The sequence below is a fragment of the Rhinolophus sinicus genome, linkage group LG03, assembly GCF_036562045.2.
Source record: "Rhinolophus sinicus isolate RSC01 linkage group LG03, ASM3656204v1, whole genome shotgun sequence".
NCBI lineage: Eukaryota > Metazoa > Chordata > Mammalia > Chiroptera > Rhinolophidae > Rhinolophus > Rhinolophus sinicus.
In genome coordinates, this window is record NC_133753.1 from 43,564,148 (window position 1) to 43,581,353 (window position 17,206).

At 41.8% G+C, this 17,206-nt stretch overlaps 1 protein-coding gene and 1 non-coding gene across 9 annotated transcripts in view; one reads left to right on the forward strand and one right to left on the reverse strand.

The window, feature by feature from the left end:
• Positions 1-17,206, reverse strand: part of MAP2K5 (mitogen-activated protein kinase kinase 5) — a 228,634-nt gene that overhangs the window by 12,964 nt on the left and 198,464 nt on the right. The window lies entirely within an intron of this gene.
• Positions 5,931-6,037, forward strand: LOC141570979 (U6 spliceosomal RNA). The gene has a single exon (XR_012495404.1). It is a non-coding gene; the product is annotated as a U6 spliceosomal RNA (small nuclear RNA).

The following is a 17,206-nucleotide window of genomic DNA, read 5'->3' on the forward strand; positions in this document are numbered from 1 at the left end:
AGTTTCTGAATGAGGAGAAACAGCCATTCACACAAAGACTGGAACTAAAGTGGAAATTTTTTGTTGCTATCAAATCAACAAAAAACAGATAACAAATTACTAAAGACACTAGACATCAAAATTTTGGCCAATTAACTTTAACTGAAGTGCCATCTTTTTTACTGTTTTGAGCTATGGTGCCCCATTATATGCGACTCATTCAATTCAATGGAATGGATACTGTTGGGGTGAATGTTGGGGAGCCCAAGGGGCTGGCTGGGGCCGCTTTTTTGGAAAATTTGAATTAAAAGCATAACCAAGGCCAAAGCTATGAGGCCTAATCTATAAAATACAGGATTGAATATTACCAGTTACTCTCGAGTTTCTGTTATCAGCAACCAACGTTTTCCACTTGAAACTGTCTCCTCCTTTTTCTTTTTAAAGGAAATCCACAAATAGGAAGCAAACCATTTGAAAATTCTGATCATTTAATGTCCTCGCAGCAAATAAAAATCATCAATAGAACCCACTCTTAGCCTTGAGCAATATTTTCTAAAACAAAACACAAAGAACCTGTGGTACTTAACTATTCTGTTATTGATTTACTGTGGTTTGCAAGGTAATGTTGAAGAAAATTAAATGTACGGGAGCCTGAAATGCGTTTTCGGTGGTGGTGAGCAGCATGGCTGTGTTTGCTGAGGCGCTGACGCTGGCCGTGCACACCATGAATCACGAAGGGCGCGCATTTCACCTGGTTACAAAGAAGCTGGCTGCCTTATGAAACCAAAGTCTGTTTCCACTGTGAAAAAGGACAGTTATTCAGTTACGAGCTTGCTTCTTCTGGCAGTCATGCTCTGGTTTACAAGGAGACTTTGATTCAATCAAACTCAATATGGATGGATTCAGAAGCTTCTACGTGCCTGGCTGGTTTTTAGAGCCTAAGGATTTCCCTTGGCACGTCCATGGCTTATTTGGTCCTCTCAGAAAATAACAAAACTTCAACAATTTGAAGTCTACCCTAATTACTGATTCAAGAGCAAAATGGTCCTATTGTTGCAAACTTGGACATTTATATGCAACATCATCAAGCCGTATATTTCCTATTTAGTGAAACAGCCTGTTTTCAAAACTAGGGGCACTTTACATATCAACAGGTCACTATAATTTGATGCCTTTCTCTGACACTAAAAATCTGGAAGTTAAACTAAAGCGTGCATACTTTTCCTTTTCGCTAGTCTCTCAGGCCAATTTTCTGGTATTTTAGACTTCATGCTGACAAGCTTAGTATCTGGTTTCCCAATATAAAGCGTGAAAGACACAGTCAAATGGAAGAAGAAGAAGAAGAAGGAGAAGGGAGGGAGGGCTGTTGGAGAAATAAGGACAGGAGTAGGAAGTGGCACCTACTAGCAACGTTACACACAACAAACCAGCTCGGGCTCCAGCAGTCAGGGACAACAGCCCTACACATTAGTATCAGGAGATAGTGTCATAATGACGAGCTAGACATGGTTTTAAAATTCTGACACACATAATCTGTTGAAGAGGACAGAGGAGTGTATATAAGAAGACACCTGTAATCTTTTAAGTTTTAAAAAGAATAAACTTCAGTTATCTGAATAATTTCCTTATATGGAGCAGCTCGCTCACCGATGGCGCTTGCTGCTGAGTTTTAGGGTGCCGGTATTACATGTGGTGACGGGTCTCACCCCTCCACCCGCAGCTGCCCTCTTGCAGAGTGTGATGTCACAGGGCAGACAAGCCTTCAGACACTGAATCCAGGAAAGACATATGGGGCCACTTATGGCCCAAGTTTACCTTGGTTCCTTTGCAGAGTTTGATTACTTCTAAGATTTACGGTCAAAGTGGAGGGAAAAAAGAAATTCTTCACAGAGCAGATTTACACCCTCATCTTTTTTTTTCTTTTTTCTTTTTTTTAAAAATAACATTAGGGATGACATCCTATGACAGAATCTTGGAATGACTATAGGGCAACTGGAAACTCAGTGGGAAGTTTCATATTTTGGGGTTTGGAGCATTTTGTACATGCAAAGGTCAGATAAGAAAGGACCACGGAAATGAGCCGGGGAGATGGTCAGAGAGTGAGTGTCAGCTGGTTTAATTTTCTGTGTCAACTCTGAAAATTAGATAAACAATGACAAACCAGGCTTTTTAAATGAACTTGTCACTTCTGGTTTTCTTGACACAGGGTAACATTTTTCAAGTTCTGGTAGCCCTAAAGACAGATTTAACCCCTGAGAGGTTTACCTAAGTGTTCTGAAGTCCCCACATTTGAAAACAAAAGACAGACCAACACTATAACCCTTAAAAGACAAATGAATTATCCTTGAAACTTACTTTTCTCCTAACAATTAAGGGGACTTTGCCTAGAACGGAAAGGTCTAGACTTTTGCAGGACAAGCTCAGCAACTTTTGATTTTTTTCTTTCCATCATCTTCTTGGCTCCCCAGACCAACTCAACCCTTCAACATGGTTCCTTGATTTTTCAACCACTGTTCTCACCAATATTGCCCATCTGGGGCAGGTACTGTTCTCCTCACACCAACTCAGGTGAGCACAGACTCTATGGTTATGTGGATGGAGGATGTAACTGCCCTGACTTTTATATGCTTTGTGCTATTGTAAGTCTACTTTTTGGCCAAGACATGCTCCCTGGTGGTGAGAAGAACAGGTCAAACTTTTAATACTTGCCCTTATTGGCTTTGCTATAAGCACGCATATTTAAAGATAACACCGTTTGACTATGTTGATTTAGAGAGAGAAATACATATATTTACAGATACCAGCATTTGAGTAGGGTTTTTCATTCCACAAAGTGCTTTCAAGGTCATTATCTCATTCAAGTGTCACAATCACCCCAAGAAGTAGCTGGCTAGCATTCCAGTTATTATCTCCAATTTGTGGGTTTGAAAACTATGTTCGGAGAAGTTAAGTGATTTGGCTAAGGTAGAGTTGGGATTTAAACTGGACACCAGCTCCAAAGTCTGTGTCTCTTGTTAGAACACGGTAGTAACAGCAATAAAACGGCTGACAGTTGTGAGCCCCAATCCTGTGCTAGGTACTAACTAGGTGTTTTCATTTACATTGTTTCATACGATCGCCTGCCCTGTCGGAAGCAGACAGCAGCCTTTTTTATAAACAAGGACACTGAGCTCCGAGGCGGTCAGGATGGTGCTGCAGGCTGAAGTCTCAGGGCTGGCCTGAGCCCAGGTTCTTGGACCTCACCTTGTCACTCACTCCCCCTGGGAGAAGCAACCCCCCACCTGAGACAGCACAGTGCCACGGTCTGCTCTCGATGAAAGTACAGAAGAGGTGATTTAAAGCCCTAGGATCCCAGTCTTTGCCTCATCCCTAAAATTCTGATGCCTTTTTCCTTTTTAGTGTAGAAGAGTCTCCTTCTTCCAAGTCCCAACCTTCAGAATCAGCTCTGCTGCCAGCAAACCTTTGAGAAGAAAACCGCCTGATTAAACCACTCACAGGAAGGGACTAAGGAGCACACTGGGCTATGAGCATCCGAAGAGAAGATGTTTGCTCCCGCCGTTACAGCTCTGATCTCTTAGGTAATCCGAGTTCTTGGTGTGAGGGCCTCCTAGGAGCCTGTGCATTTCCTTCTCCACGGTGCGGCCTTTCCCCCGCTTCTGAGAACTGCGTCTTCTGTATAATAAGGACAGCAGCACCAACCTCACAGGAAGGCGGTGCATGAGAAATTCCTGGCACAGAGGCGATCATGGAATCACTTCTGTAGTCATGGCTATCAATGGCTCAAACTTGGCAGTACTTACACTCCTTTTCTAAGGATGTATTTTTTTATAATACCTAATGCATGTTCAGTGCCAAGTGTGGAAGACACTGGATCAGCTCTTGGGCAGCTGCATATCGCGTGGGTGCTGGGCAGGAGAGAATTAGGGGCCTTTCTCTGCATGTATTAAGGACCCTCACCACTCATTGCGCAGCCCCTCCCCTAAGCCTCAGGGCTAAAGACCAACTCACTTCCCCATTTAAAACAAGAATGAGCAGTATTCCCTGGGTTCAGAATTCCGTGTAACTAAAACACAAAATAGAAAAAAGGCATCCCAACTGTTGCACTCTTGCACAGCCTATAGACAAGACGGCAGTGCCCTCAGACAGCATTTCAAATACAGTTTATTAGTGTGTGATATGAAAAGGGTATTTTTATTGCATGATATAATGCAATGGGACCTTGGGCGCTCTGTGGAAAGACCTCACACTCAGAAGTGTAATGAACCCGTAGTCCCAAAAACATTATACTGTACATTAACCTATCATTAATGGCACATTAGGGCTAGGGGCATTGCACGCTTGCTGGTCAGGGCTCCATCAGGACAGTGTTGAGAAAACCACACAGTCTTCCCAGGCTTAAAACAAATAGAGAAAATAAATATTCCTGATGTCTACAGGCAGCTTTAAAGGAAGTTCAATCCCAGCTCTGCCTTGCAATTTCCAAGCCTGTTTTTTTAAGAAGAGGAAGACACGCAACTGAACAAAAGAAGAAAATGGCCCTCTTGCAGTTTACCCCCAGCTATTGGCTATGCAACCTCAATGTTGGCTTGGCAAAATCACAGGCAGACAAGTACCTTTGGTAGTTTAAAAGCCACCCAAAGGACAGTTGGCCTGGACCACAGGCTACAGAGGTAGAAAGGGACTCGGAGATTGTGCATCTACCTCCCTCACTTTCTAAACAGCGAAATCCAGGCTCAAAAAGATGAAGGAAGAGGCAAGCTGTCTAACGGAAAAATAGGCAAGTACATGAAAAAATTACAAATGGTCAATAAACATATGAAAAAAAGTGTTCAACTTCATACTTAATAAAAGAATGCAAATTAAAACAGCAACTAGATAACATTTGCCACTGATCTGATTGGTAAAGATTAAAATCTGATAACGTAGTATCAGAAGAGGTGAGGGGAAACGGCATCCTTGCACCCAGTACATAAAGCTGGATATAGATGGAGATGGTCCCTGTCTTAATAGCAAAAACCTGGAAATGGTCAAAACGTTCTATATGACAGGGTCCTGGTTAATAAATATGGCATGTCCTAAGTGAAATAAGTCAGACAGAAAAAGTCAACCGTATGACTTCACTCCTATGTGGGATATACAACTGAAGGCAATAAAAGAACAAGACAAACAAATGAGAAACAAAAAATAGACACAGACAACAATTTAGTGGTTACCAGAGGGTAAGGGGGTGGGAGGATGGTAGATGAGGGTAAAGGGGGTCAAATACATGGTGATGGAAGGAGAACTGACTCTGGGTGGTGAACACACAATGTGCTTTATAGATGACGTTATTACAGAATTGTACACCTGAAACTTATGTAGTTTTGCTGACCACTGTCATCCGAATACATTTAAATAAATAAGTAAATAAGGCCTATCCATATTACGCAGTACCATGTAGCCCTTAAAAAGAATGAGGTAGACTTTTATATGATGTGGAAAGACTTCAAAGATATATTAAGTGAAAAAAGAATAGAAAAAGGTAAAGAAAATAACATTAAAAGTTCTAGAAGGACAAACTGCTGTGAAGTCTTAACTCTGGAGCTGGGGGCCCTGGGGGAGGACGGAAGTGGAGTAACTTCTTATGGTACATCCTTCTGTACCATTTAAATTTTTAACCATAATTTAAAAACTAGTTTTAGAAAATAAATGATGAGGCAAAAACAGAAAAATAGAAACAGAAACCGTAAATTGGACACAATGAAGTGGGAACCTAAGTTTCAAGGGGCGAAATCATTTGTTCAAGGTCAGCCTCCTCCCTATTTACCTTCAGTAATGAAACGAGTATTTGTGAAATAGAGAAACTCTTTCCAAGTTCTGAGGCCGTTCACACCGACCTTGCTGAGGACAGCCTGCCTAACAGGGCAGTGATGGAGGATGTGGGGAGAAGGCAAGACTCAGAAGGCTGCAGAGTGCTCGCTTCGGCAGCACATAGACTAAAACTGGAATGATACAGAGCAGATTAGCACGGCCCCTGCGCAAGGATAACACACAAATTCATGAAGCGTTCCGTATTTTTATTTGTCAGTGATACATCTGATAAGGGGTTAATATCCAAAATTTATAAAAATCTCATTCAACTCAACACCAAAAAACAGACAACCCAACTAAAAATTGGGCAGAGGACATGAAGAGACATTTTTCTAAAGAGGCAGATGGCAAACAGACACGCACAGCTGGTGGGATTGCAGATTGGTGCAGCCACCATGGAAATCAGTATGGAGGTATTTCAAAAAACTGGAAATGGAACTACTTTATGACCCAGCAATTCCACTTTTAGGAATCTATCCAGAGAAATCCAAAACACTAATTCAAAAAAATTTATGCACCCGTGTTTATTGTAGTGCTATTTATAATAGCCAAGACATGGAAACAACCGAAATGCCTATTGGTAGATGACTGGATTAAGAAACTGTGGTACATTTATACAATGGACTATCACGCAGCCATAAAGAAGAATGAAATCTTACCATTTACAACGATATGGATGGACCTAGAGAACATTATGCTAAGTGAAATAAATCAGACGGAGAAAGACAAATATGATCTCACTTATATGTGGAATCTAAAGAATACAATAAATGAACAAACTAATCAGAAACAATCTCAGATATAGAGGAAAAACTGAGGGTTGCTAGATGGGAGGGGGGTTGGGGATGAAGGAGAAGGTGAGGGGATTAGAAAACATGATCGGTAACCACAAGATTGCCATGGGGATATGAAAGACAATTTGGGGAATATAATCAATAATGTTGTAAACATTTTATAGGGTATCTGATGGACACTTGTCTTATTAGGGAGACCAATTCATGGACGGTGTAGATGCCTGACCACTGCACTGTACACCTGAAGCTGAAGCTGAATAATAATGAATGTCACCTATGATTTTATATACATACAGTCACAGAATAATTTATATATATAGACACAGGATGCGGAGTACAGCGTAAGGAATAGAGTCAATGTAACTATAACAGCTATATACGATGTGAGAGGGGTAGCAGATTGGGGGAGGAGGGTTATCACTCTGTGAGGGGTATAAATGCCTAACTATTACATTGTTTTGTTACACCTGAAACGAATACAGAAAAAAGTAAATTAAAAATAAAAAAGGCTGCTGACGGTAGCTGAGGTCGAATCCAATTTCTGGAACTATCTCCATACCCCAAAAGGGGAGGGGACCTAAGGATCCCAGATCCCAGGCTATACCCTGCTCAAGTAAATAATGCTTGGCAACCAGGGCTCAAACACACAAAGGGAAGTATTTCTCTAATTAAAAATAAATCAACTTCAAAGGAGACCCAGTTGCAGCGCTATGGAGAGGACTGCCTCACACCAGCAGTCACAAGGTGCGAGTGGGGGCTGGGAAGCGTCCCTGCAGCCGCACAACTAAGGCCTGTCTGTACCAAGTCTCTAGTCACCCAGAAAGTTTGCTCTGCTTTCTCATTCCTCTATTCTTCCCAATAAAAGAGTCGCATGATTTTCGGGTAACAGACTTTGTAGTGACATTTTAAAATGCTAGAGTTTATTTGTCCTAGGGTCTGCCAGCACACACTGTAATTAAAATGTTGATTAGTAAACAGTTTAAATATATGACAGACAATGCAGTTAAAGCCTACAGTTAGGTCAATATGTGATTTAGATTTGCCATTTAAAAAATCTCATTTAAATTTTGCATACATTAATCACTACCACACTTCAAGGTTCTGATATCCACCTGACTACAATATTAAAATAAAACTTGCTGCCCCAGGGAAATCCTACTTATTCTTAATTGTTTCGAGGCTTTGATGGGCTTTTAATCTAAGATTAATTTATGCAATTTTAAATAACTCTTCTTATGATTAATAAGCTTGAAAATTAAAAGGAGTCTAAAGCAATTATAATGAGCATTTGGTCATAACCTCATTAGAAGAAGGAGTGAAGGGTACAGCTCTGGAATTCTTACAAGACTACAATTTAAGGTTACTTTTAGAGAAGTCAAACATAGTTCCTGAAATTGCAAAGGCAGGTTAGGAAAGGTCAGTGTTAAAATGACGGCTAGCTAGATTAGCATACTAATGATTTTCCCTGATAGTGACAGAAAGGACACAGAAAAGAAGATGCAGAAAGAAAGACAAATGACATGCAGCCAAGAAGCTACAGGCTCTGAACTCAGTTTCCTATCCTTTTGGCTAAAGTCCTTCACGGAATGTGAGAAAGAGCCAGAGGGCTAGGACATCCGTACACAGAAATCAGTTCCAGCCAGAGCCTGGTGCATGGAGGGCAGGCAGAAGGCAGTCCTGTGTCCCCTCTGCCTACAGTGGTGGAGCCCCCACTAGCCACTGCCCTGCTGAAGGAACAGCATCCACAGCCGCACTCCTCCCGGGTGTGCAAAACCCTTCCCAATCCTGGATCTCTGGCCCACCCAGCTAAATTTACCCCCTTCATTTCCAGAGGTCTTCTTTCCTCACTGTCCCATTTCCTTCGGTATCGACTTGTGCTTTCTTCTTCCCAGAACACCTTCCCTCTTGTTACAAACAGTGGTGAGGATAATAATAATGGTTACCATTTATTGAGCACTTATTTATGCAAGATACCATGCTAAGCAGGTAACATACTTTTATCTTATTTAAACTACCTGCTTTGTGAGACCCTATTTTTATAGGAAAGCAATCTGAGCATGAGAGAGGGTCAGTGACATGTTTGAAGATGAGTAGCTAGTAAAGAAGGGGTGGAGGGATGCAAGGAGCTGGCTCTGCTGAGCCATCACTTTCTAATTCAGGTATTCAGACAAATTCTGACAATCCCACATGCCCAGCTGGAGCCGAGCTGCCTCCCTGCCCTGCCTCCCTGCCCGCTAAGTCCCTCAGCCTCTCTCCCGTGAGCTCTCACACAATGCAAGTCAACAGCATCCAGCCCATCCTGCCTTCTGTGAATGTCTCCCATGGGCTTGTCTAGTTTGCTCCTTCAGGACCTAGATGTTTCTTATATTCCTTTGAACCCACCACAGTACCTCACAGACGCCGTGGACAACAAATACCTGCCAATGAACTGTTTCACAATAATTCCCTCCAACAAGATGCTTATTACATGTTACCGGTAACAGAGGACACAAAAAGTTAAGGCTTTCTAATGACTGGGGAGGTCCATCCACTCCTAAAAAATTACCAATTCCTTGGACACTAGCTGCAAATATCCAACAGGCAACATATACTTTATTCTAAGTCATATTAAGCTCCACTAAACACATCCATCTTCCAAGAAGTTACTACGTAGTCAGAAATGCCTAGGAACATTAGACAGATGAGAAAATCATGACCCAAAGAGGCAGAATGATTTAGTGCTCCACGTGTCTAGCACTTCGTAGTTTACAAACACACTTTCATTAACTCTATATTATTTTTAAAAAAACTATTCAAGGTTGGTATCACTACCCCCATTTTACAGATGAACTTGAGGCTCAGATAAGCCCAGTAACTGTTGAATACCCAGTTACTTAAGTCAGAGGCTGTACTTGGAATCATGTCTTCTGATACCCAGATCAAGGCTCTCTCTGGTTTACCATGTTGCTTCTTGTCTCATGTTCACGACAGATTCATTTTCAAGTTACAGAGCCCGTCTTCGGCCTCTCCAGACTTCACATACAGAGGATAGGGAATAGGTCCTGCCAGTTGCCTGGACCCAAGCCTTTCCCTTCTCCCATCCTGGTTACAGGAAGGAGCAAGGTCACAGCTCCACGCGGTGCTCCTGCTCTTCCCAGTGCTCGAATGCTTGTGCTGGCATGGATACCTGGGGGCTGTCTTTCTAGCCTGTCTCCCTTCTGCCTTCCTGATGCACCCTCATCTCTGTCTGGCTCCCTGTTCTGTGTGACCTGACTATTTAGTTCACGTGTCTCTTAAGGCACACACCAGTTTGGCTTCTGTTTCACTTAGTTATTTTTTACCCGTTTTATTGACATATAATTGATACATAGCGTGGTATGAGTTTTAGGTGCACAGCATAACGATGTGACTTATATATGTATTGTGAAATGATTACCAGAGTAAGTGTAGTAACATCCATCATCTTACATTATATCAGTGTAAGAAGGAAAAAAAAGTTTGTTTCCTTGTGACGAGAACTCAGTATTTACTCTCAGATTTCAAATATACCATACAGCAGTGTTAACTATAGCCATCGTGCATGCACATTACATCCCTAGTACTCATTTATCTTGCAACTGAAAGTTTGTACCTTTTGACCACCTTCATCCAATTCCCCCTCTAGTAACCATGAATCTTTCTTTTCTTTTCTTTTTTTTAAAATAGATTACATACCTAAGTGAGATTACACAGAATCTGTCTTTCTCTGACTCACTTTACTTAGCATAATGCCCTCAAGGTCCATCCATGTTCTCATTAATGGCAGGATCTCCTCCTTCTCCTCCCCCTTCTTCTTCTTCTTCTTCTCCCGTTTTTTTTCTGGCTGTTGGATAATATATTCCATTGTGTGTATGTGTATTACAACTTCTTTACTCATTCACCCACTGATGGACACTTAGGTTGGTTCCCTATCTTGGCTACTGGGAATAATGATGTTACGAACGTGGGAGTGCAGCTGCCTCTTCAACGGTGTTTTCATTTCCTTTGGATATATTCCCAGAAGTGGAGTTGCTGGGTCACATGGTAGTTCTAGTTTACATTTTTTAAGGAACCTCCATACTATTTCCTTCAGTGGTTGCACCAATTTATGATTCCACCAGCAGTGCACGAGGATTCCCTTTTCTCCACATCCTCACCAACACTTGTTATTTGTTGATTTATTGGTGACAGGCATTCTGGCAGGTGTGAGGTGATGTCTCACTGTGGTTTTGATTTGCATTTCTCTGATGGTGAGTGATACTGAGCACCTTTTCTTGTACCTGTTCGCCATTCGTATGTCTTCTTTGGGAAAATGTCTATTCAGGTCTTTGCCCATTTTTCAATTAGATAGTTTTTTAGCTATTGAATTGTATGACTTCTTTATATATTTTGAATATTTACCCCTTATCAGATATAAGCTTTGCAAATATATTTTTCCATTCCATTGGTTGTCTTTCATTTAGTTCTTTTTGATCATCTAGTCAAAAAAGATTATTAGCTACTTGGTGCCTTATATCACGCCAGCTGCAGGGAATTCCGTCATATAAAAGTTTTACTTCCTCACCACACTGTAAGGTCTTGGAGGACAAGATGAGTGTCTGATCAAACTCTGTATTCCCTATAGCTGTGCAACTCAAGTAGTTGGTCTGGGAGCTCCTTGCTACCTGTTTGCAATGAGATAAGCAGCTGTGACACAATGTACATCAGCACACAGCTTCCTTCATTAAGAAAGTTTTGTGACAAAAAAGCCATCCAAATTAAACAGAATGCTTGAGACATGCTTGATTTATATTCTGGCATAAACTCCTTACACTGTGTTCAAGAAACAGTTCAGATACTACAGCTAGTCTATGGTCCATATTTGCAATATATTGTGCACATAGAATGTGCTCGGTAAAGTCTGCTGAGTTAAAAGAAGTTTCTCTCAAATGCAAGGAATGATATATCTCTTGGAAGTTACTCATTTCTACAACCATGATGGTAGGGCTGGAAAGGAGAAGACGTCTGTGGCCAGATAAATGGCAGAACTACAGCACCTTCAGTTTTTGCTGCAAGTTGACAAAACCAAAACAAAGTAATAAATAACACCGATTCTCACAGCTTCCCCTCAGATAACCAACTAACACACCAGGTGCAAACTGCTAGTGATTACTTTCTCTTCCTGTTTGGTTTGTTTGCACTGAGGACCAAAAGGAGTGAGTTAAGCAATCATCCCAGAGGGGCATCTTGGCTTCACAAGCACAAACCACTGAAATCCTACACGTTTCTTTGTGGGGTATCTGTATTCAATTTTATTTTTGATTGCAAGAACTAGTTTGACTTAACTGAAATTCTCACAACCACAATAACAATCCCCTGCCCACTATGCATCAATAGAGGGAGCTTTGATGTACTGCAGAATGGTCTTATGTTCTTCCGGGCTGTATGACTCCAGGCAAGTTAATTAACCTCTCTGAGCCCCAGTTTAACATACCAATAAAATGGGAATAAGAAAAGTCCTTATAGTGATTGTGTGAAGATCAAATGAGATAACTATTTGAAAGAACCCTATAAACTCATGTGTTTAAAATATATTGTTTAGGTTTCTCTCTCTACAATAAATCTATTTTTTTTTAAAGGTTAAAGAACAGAAACCCTTCTGAATTTAGTATCTGCAGCTCCAAGTTGCATGCAATTGTGACTCTCAGTTTCCTTCAAGTAAGTTCAGAGAAAAGAAGTTATAGTATGGATTTTGGCAAGTGTGCATATTGGAGGGTCTGGTATTTCTCCTTATGATCCAAGCTGTGTTTCATATTGTGCAGAAAGTAGTATACTCACATAAATACCCAAATATCCTGTGAGGCCTGGCTCCCTTCACAAAGTCTCTCGAGAAAACTCTGGCTGGAAGGAATCTTGCCTTCCCCAGAATCATTTTATCTGTTAAATTCATAATATTTCAATTCAATAACTATTTATTGAGCATTCTACTTGGGACTGGGAACTGGGCTGGATGCTAAGGCTACAAAGATAAGTAAGACATGAGTTCGTCCTCTAGGAACTTGTGCTCTTATTTATTTATGGACTGTTACCGGATATGCAAACAAGCCACTGCCACAAAGCGTGAAAAGTGTACTAATAGAGGTACTTGCCAGGAAGAATGAGGACATACAACAGGAAAACATCAACTCTACTGAAGTGCACCTGGGAAAGCATCACAGAGGCTGTGCCAGTTGGGTTTTGGAGGCTGAGTAGGAGTTCACTTGGATGTGAGGAAAGGGCATTCTTAGCTGAGGAAACAGCATGAGCAAAAATATGGCCATGTGAGAATGCCTCACACATCTGGGGACTGTTAGGATGGGACAGCACTGGGTACGTGTAATGGAGTGCCAGGAGGTGAGTGGGGGCAGGTGAAACAGGCAGGAGCAGTTGAGGGAGGGTGTTTGGCGAGTCCCACATTATATCCTGTGCTTGGCTGTTTGTATCCCCGCCTTCCTTGCTAGCCTGTAGGCTGGTAGAGGTCAGGACTCAGGGCTGACACTGCTTCCCTGGCATCAGGCACGAGGCTCTGCACAGAGCTCCACCAATACAAATGCGGACTGCACACGGAAATGCTCAGAGCATGTGCTCTCCTATCTCACAGCAGTAGAAAAGGCTGAAATACTAACCTGCACCAGACGTGCTGGGGCTTATAATTCAGCCAGGCCCCTAAAAGCGAGCCTTACACTTTCCTGTGGTACTTAACCCACTTTCCAGATGACGTGGCACTGCTGCCTGCACACGAGAGCTGGAAAGGGGGCCATTTTCCAAGGCAGGAAGGAGAATGTGCCCAGCCAAAACTCTGCTGACCTCCCTGACGGGAGGAAAATCTTGTTTTGGAGAAAGTACTTTCCAGCCTCAGGCCATGCATACAACAGCATTTCATGGTGGCGGAGTGGCTTTCCCCAGAGTTAGAGTGAGAGTATTCCAGAGGCAAAGCTGTGGCTTAAAAAAAAAAAAAAAAGAAAGTCATGTTTAATTTAAAAATTAGAAACTGGAGCAGGCTGTGAGCACAGGGGTTGATTGAAACAAAATTTAAATTCCTGTCAAGCCCATTTAAACACGGGGGCCCTTCATAGACAATTAGCTGCTCCCTGTGAATGCTGAATAAACTCAGATCTGGTCACTGCGAGAAGAGAGACGCCTACTGTGAGGCACTGAAAAAAAATTAACTAAAATCAGGCTGTATGAAATATTTAGCCTTCCAGTATATCACAGGGGCTTGAAAGTGTAAACAAGACAAAAATCGATTCCTTGGTGCCCTCAAATCAATCCCCCAAAATGGTTAGGGCATCTGTTTCTGCTAAATTTTGTTTACATCGGCAGATTTGCCTTAATTGCAGTTGTTTATCTCTCATTGTCCCTGGGGCCCTAATCTCCCGATTACTAATATTTAACACTCATTTCACATCTAAAGCTACTTCTAATCCTCAACAGGTTTTGGGGGCTCTTAAAATTATTGAAACCACGGGGGGAGGCGGGAGACACAGCCTCTTTGTAAAAGGAACATTTTCTTATCTACTACCAGCTGGGCCCAATCATCACCAGGGATGGTGACAACAAAGGTGCTGAAAGGCTCTTCCACAATGACTGCTGCTCCACTGGGGATGCAGAGAATGAAAAAGAGCTTTGATGGAAAAATCTGAACAAGAGGCTAAAGCAGTCCAGCCAAATAAAGTTACTGTCATAATCAAATGCTGTCAATCACCATGAAAATCCAATTAAAAATGTTTCAGCACAGCCCTCTTAAGTGGAAAAATGTACCCTATTTATACAAATTTTTGTCAAGTCCACACCAATCCCACAATTAGAAAGTCCTGCTATTAATTGAATCCCCCTCCCCCCAAGTTTAAAGAAAGAGATGCAGGCCATTCAGAAGGTTTTTGAGGGAGCTGAGACACCCATAGGCTATTGGTATACAATTAAGAGTTAATCTGGTTACATTTGAAAATTCAATTTTTATTTGTGTCAAGGGAACCTTTGCACGAATAAACGAATGGTACCTATTCTCCTACTTTAGAATCAGTGACCATTTATATTAAGAAAACAGAGAAACGGTAAACCAGGATACTGGAAAGAACTAGTCCACGCTCCGGCAAATGTCTCTCGGTAGACCACGGTCTGATGTTTAATTCTAATCTTGAAAATTAAATAGAGGACAGAAGGCCCAAATGTTTCTACTGCTTTTCTGCAGTTTCCAAATGGCCAAGAGAACCTCAAATTACCTTCAGGCAGATTTGCGCCCCACCAAATAACTGTGTATCTACAAAAGGCCTCACGGAAACCACAAGACTTGAGATTCCCCAAAGGTCTCTCTCAAAACTGCTACAAATTAAAAAGTAAACAACCCATTAAACAAATCCAGCTGGTTACAACTGTAAATAGGAGGCTTCTAAGATTTTCCCAACCCTTGAAATTCCTGGTTAGGCTCATTAATTATTGATAAGAATTGCATCTAGTTATTGGAGTATACTCACAGGAAAGCCAGTTTGCTGCCTTCAACAGCAATTCCCAAGTCAGAGACCAGGCTTCAAGATCCTTTTCTGTTCCTCCCACAAACGGCTAAATGTCTGTGGTCTTTTTCAGTCTAATCCATCGTTCTGGAGAGCTGGGGACGGGTGGCATCATCTGATATGCTGTTAGACACAAAGGCCTTGGGGTCCCCTGCCATCCGTCTAACCAGGCTGGCCAGGTAGTCTCCTCTAGGTCTTGGCTCTCTAATGACCTCCTGATTTTGGAATTAACTGTCGCAGGTGATTCTCCAGCGGTCAGCATGCAAGCCAAAGACCACAGGTACTGAGGAGCAGTACCTGCTCAACACCTTCTTGCTCCTCCCACACTTCCATGGTGGGACGGCTGACCCCGTTCCACCTGTTCTGATTGGTCAGGCCCATGCGGTACTGGTTGATAAATGTTTTGAATATTATCCCTGCAAACGTTATAAAATCTTAGAAATTCCTTTATTTTGGCACCAAGTTATTTTACCCAGATGAAAGGGTAAAATAAAACACAAAAACCTGGGGCCACGTGTTCTAGCATGGTCAGCCTAACTTATACTGGTCACAATGTCCAGGGGCCGCTTCTACTTTGGTCAGTTTCCTCAACTTTACTCTGTGAGTTCCTGGAAGACATGGCACATGTCTTATTTGTCCTTATCTGTTCAATGTCTAGTATGGTATTTTTCTGAAATGGATTAGAGAGTGGCACATGCAAAGAGTAATTAATAGTGATTTCCCTTCTTTCAATTACATCAGAGACATCACCCGAATGACAGCAGCAGAGGACCAAGTTAGGCACTGAGTTATAAGATCATGATTCACTTTGAAAGAACTTACAATCTAGTTGGAGAAACAAGGCATTAACCAGGGTGTGACCCTCATCAGAGAGCCATCCCTTATGTCCTCCTGGAGAGCTTTAAAAAATAAAAAAGTAGCTTCTCACTTATCCAAATGTCAGAGATTCCTCATCTGGGTTGAGATTCAGTCTTTTTTGTTTTCCTTTTTTCAACCCACTCAGATGATTCTGATGCGTTGCCGGGGTTAGGAACAACTGTACTCCAAGAACCCACTTGTAAATATAAGACGAATATGCAATTTATGTAGTTACGTGCAGTTCCAAGTGAGAGACAATAAATTCTGAAGGGCTTCAGAGATGGAGCAAGAGCTGTGATGGGGAGGAGTGGGGCAGAGCTGCTGGAGGAGGTTGGATGGGAGAGGAGGGCATCCTAGGCTGAGGCCATGAGCCAAATAACAGAAACTGCCGATGAGCTGAGTGTCGTCAAATGAGGAACTAATGTACAACATACTCCAAAACCCAGCTTTAGCCCCCTCTGAATGGGGATAAAACTGAAGAGCAACCTGATCAATCCACTCTACTGTATTCAAGATAACCAAACTACTCCTGCAGTCAAGGACACACAGCCTCATTGTGCCATGACACACAATGCTGGGAAGATGACAGTCTGCCCAGTAAAACAAGAAAGAAAAATTGCAGGCAAGAATTCAAAAAACCGCGATCTTAAACAGGCAAATCATCACCATATTAAGGGATCCAACTTGACTGATGGCGGAAAAAAGTTATCCTTAACTGGGAAATTAAAACTGTCAGATCACCATGATCAAGGAATGACAGATTTTATCTATCTGTATCTCTCTTGCTATGTGCATGTATATAAAAACACACACACATTTATCTGCTCAAGTCTCGTGAAAAGATTAAGCAGTCACATCTATGGAACAACAAAGCTTGTTTTCTGGAGTTGTAACCTCTCTGTTCTTGTTGAAGTGCTAACGTGTCATCAAAAATTCAAATTAAAGCTGTCTGATTTAGTGCGATCTTAAGCGTCCAGACAGTGATTCTGCTGTTGTAATTATGTGCAATTAAAAAGGTAAAATCAGCTTCTTATTAGTGGATTCCTATTTATAAGCAGACACAAACAGATGATTTTAATGGCCTTCAGAACTTGAAAATAACAAAAAAAAACCATTAAGTGGTGTCAAATGGACCCTACGTGAAGCCCCCAGACGTCTGTGATGCCTTTTGTGCTTGAAGGAAATATTGAGCTGAAGTTA